This window comes from Trematomus bernacchii, unplaced genomic scaffold (assembly GCF_902827165.1).
Source record: "Trematomus bernacchii unplaced genomic scaffold, fTreBer1.1, whole genome shotgun sequence".
Classification (NCBI taxonomy): Eukaryota; Metazoa; Chordata; class Actinopteri; order Perciformes; family Nototheniidae; genus Trematomus; species Trematomus bernacchii.
This window is the reverse complement of record NW_022987705.1, coordinates 793,264-796,990: the sequence shown is the minus strand read 5'-3', so window position 1 is coordinate 796,990 and position 3,727 is coordinate 793,264. Positions and strand designations below refer to the sequence as shown.

At 38.8% G+C, this 3,727-nt stretch overlaps 1 protein-coding gene across 1 annotated transcript in view; it reads left to right on the top strand.

Moving 5' to 3' along the window:
• bckdk (branched chain ketoacid dehydrogenase kinase) overlaps positions 1-696 on the top strand; it is a 19,872-nt gene extending 19,176 nt beyond the window's left edge. The window contains exon 11 of the mRNA XM_034139981.1: positions 1-696. This exon is cut by the window's left edge and continues 1,948 nt beyond it. The gene's annotated coding sequence lies outside the window, so the exon portion shown is untranslated.
• The last annotated feature ends 3,031 nt before the right edge of the window (positions 697-3,727 follow it).

The window sequence follows — 3,727 nt, the reverse complement described above, 5'->3', positions numbered from 1 at the left end:
TTTTTTACAACTTTAAGAGAGTTTAAGTAGTGATATTTGATTATATGATACTCCATTTTTATTTCTAAAGCTGTATCTTTAAAGCTTCTCATACATTGTGTAATTTACGTTGGGTTTTTTGTGTCTTTAAAAAACGAAAAATAATATAAAAATCTGATTTTCTTAACAATGAAATAACTGGTTAACTTCAGATTTGCTCACACATGTGAACCAATGATTTTCATGTTAAAATACAGTGCAGGGCTCATTTATTTTGACGTCACATTGATCTAAAGCGTCCGTACCTGCAGAGTTTATGAATTTGTGTTTATTGATGAAGGTTTTTGAAGACGTAGTGTATTAAAGTATGTAGTTTGTGCATGTGAAGCAAAGATAATAAAGATTAATTGATCGTGCCCCTTCTTTATGTGGGGTTGTAGCATGAACTGAGTGCAGTCTGCCCCCTGCTGGCCTGAAAGTACAGTGCAGGCAGACAGAAATATATTATCTAGGAGGGGGGGGGGGGGGGGGATATGAAGTGCATCTTTTAGGGGGGTTTTCACGGGATGTACGATGTGTAATTTCTATTTTCCAGTGTCTGATTTTGTAATTTTTTCAGGTAGAAATGAGAACAGAAATGATTTCGATGGTTTGTCTCGTCGACTGAAACCAGTTTGTTTTCTGTAGACATTAAACTTTACTTGGTTTGAACTTTAAGATGTTGTCTTTGTCTTTACTCATTTGTGAATGAAATGTGAAAGTGTCTCTTTTGTATTTTGTATGGCTGAAGTTAAGAGTCTTCAGCTTTGTGAAGGAGGATCTCTAAACATTTTCACCATTTACCAAAACAGGATAGAAATAGGAAAAAGTCATACTACAAATAAAATAATATTGTCGTAATATAGGATGAAATGTGAGAAAAATAGTCATTGTTATAGTATGTAATAAAAAAAAATTAACAGTATAGTATCCCAATTTCTTTTGAAGTCATGGTATAGGGAGGCTGTGGCACAGTGGCCTAGTGCGTTGTGCAGTGGACTAGTGCGTTGGTGTTGGGATCAGGGGAGTCACAGGTTCAAACCCCGCTGCAGTCAGCATGTCGTTGTGTCCCTGAGACACTTCACCCCAAATTGCTCCTGTGGGGATTGCCCACAGTATTGAGTATATGTAAGTCAATTAAAGATGGGGTAGGTAAGTTTAAGAAACTGGCTCGAGATACACTTTTTGTTATATTCCATGGAATGCTCTTAACATCCCGATAGCAATGAATATCTGAAGTGCTTTGACAAAAAATCCATACAAAAAATGTCATCTGTGGAAACCGTAGTACTGTAAAAAGCACGACCAATCATCTGAGCCGGCCCGGCTAAAATAACTGGATGGCCTACCTGCCTGTCAGCCTTCCATCTGTGCACAAACTTATCTCGTGCCCTCATGGGTCATGTGCGCGTTCGTGTGTGTTGGAGGAGGGGCTCTGTAAGCAGGGTTCGAGTTATAAACTGAGCTCTATGGGGGTCTTTGAAACTAACGCGTGCGCACGCTTGCACGCGCACACACACTCAAGCTCAAACACACACACACACACACACACACACACACACACACACACACACACACCAATAATAAACATATGGACAGGGGTTACTATTTAAAAAAAATTGCAAATGTATTTGGGAACCTATCCATGTGAACATATTTTGGGGGTGGACCTCAAATCCTCTAGGGGGGTCCGGGGGCATGCCCCCCCTGGTAAGATATTTGTTTAATTTTGGAGTTAAATGCATCAATCTGGTGCATTTTGAGGGGAAAATAAAGAGACTAGATCTATGGAAACACCCATATGAAACAGATGCCACATCATGTAGACAGACAGTCACCCTGTGTGAGGCACACCCACATTTGCGCAGCGTTACGTTCACAATAGCCTACATTAAAAAAAAAAAATCGCTAGGCCATCGGGAAACCTCCCGGCCCTCCCGATGGCCAGTCCGGGCCTGCCAGCAGCCCTCTACTTGCTACAAACACCAGGGCCGGTTCTGACCAATTTGCTGCCCTAGGCAAGATTTTTGCTGGTTCAATTATATCTTATTTTATCAGTTAACATTTATTTATTCATCCATATTTTTGAATCCCTCCAGTTTTAAAGGATATTGTTGGTTTACTGTCCTATAGTATACATGTGCCAAGAGCAAGGACTGTCTTAGGTAAGACAGCTTTTATGTGCGCAGCTCCACTTGCTTGGAACATTCTTCAGCAAGAATTGAAACTGAGCAATCTCATTCCTCTGCATGTTTTTAAAGCTAGGCTAAATGAAATGCTCGTTGATACTATGGGTACTTGTAAATGTCTATAACTATGTAAATGTATCCTGTAAATATAATGTATGATGTCCTTTATTGTTTTATGTTTCATGTGGAACCTATATGCTGCAGGTCTCCCTTGAAAAAGAGATCTATGATCTCAATGGGACCAATCTGGTTAAATAAAGGTTTGAAATGAAATGAAATGACATTGGAATGATTTCAAACCTGTTTTTATTTATCCTAATAATTATAAAGGTGTGCCTTGGAAATATTTGTTTACATAAATTGTGATAAAACCGTTTGAAACACACTGAGATAACTTAGACTAAAGTGAACTATCTAAACACTCAGAGTCCTTTACCTCACTGAGCCTCTCAGGGCAAATGGAAAATGTAACCGGGGTGAAAAGGGTGTTATCTTTACTTAATTATGAATGTGAACAGTTGTATCAACAGCTTTTACAATGTGCTGCTGACTGCTGGAAAGTGGTTTTACTTTAATGTATTTGTTTCGTCCATTGTGCTAATGCAGGTGGGGCCGACCAGTTATACAAGAGGTAGATAATAGCTGTACTTTTTTTTAATGAGCCACATGCCATGATGCACCAACATAATTGTATTATTTAGACTGAGATAGACTAATCAACTCATTACAGGGCGAGAGAGTGAGAGAGAGAGAGAGAGAGAGAGAGAGAGAGAGAGAGAGAGAGAGAGAGAGAGAGAGAGAGAGAGAGAGAGAGAGAGAGAGAGAGAGAGAGAGAGAGAGAGATCAGACAAAGTGATATGAGTGATAGTGAAACGTTTTAACTTTCATTTAGCAAAAAATAGCGTGAAACTTTACATGCAAGTTCCAAAGTAACTTCCTGAAATGTAATTGTCTGCGGTGATTCTACGGAGTCCCCAAAGGCCCAAAATTGTGCACACAAAACATATTTTCGGCTGCCCGGGCATAAGGAAGTTGCTCTACTTATGAAATCTCTGTTAGTTTAAACTCCCACTTCACTACTTTACATTCAAAACAAATAGCTTATAAAATGTGGCACGGCATTATTGATAAAGCTACATATTAGTCTATAAATAGTTACATCATACTTATCTTAACCAGCAACACCAATAAAATACTGCTTCAAATAAATGCATCGCAAATAATCATCAGTTTTTATTCAATGCATTTCGAGGCAACTGAACCACACATCAACATTTCATCCATGCATTTCTTCACTTGTCAGTTGTTGTTCAAGCTCTCAAACAAACAAGCGGGCAGTACATCACATCGGCTCTTTTTGCTGCTACTTTGACAACATGGTTGCAACCGGTTTTGTTTTCGTGCTGTTGATGCCAATTTCCATTTTTTTATATAGTGAGTTGATGATTTCATAAACTAAGAGTGAGGTACATTTTCGCCTCGCAAATTTTCCATCCAAATGAAGCAACATTTCTAAATCA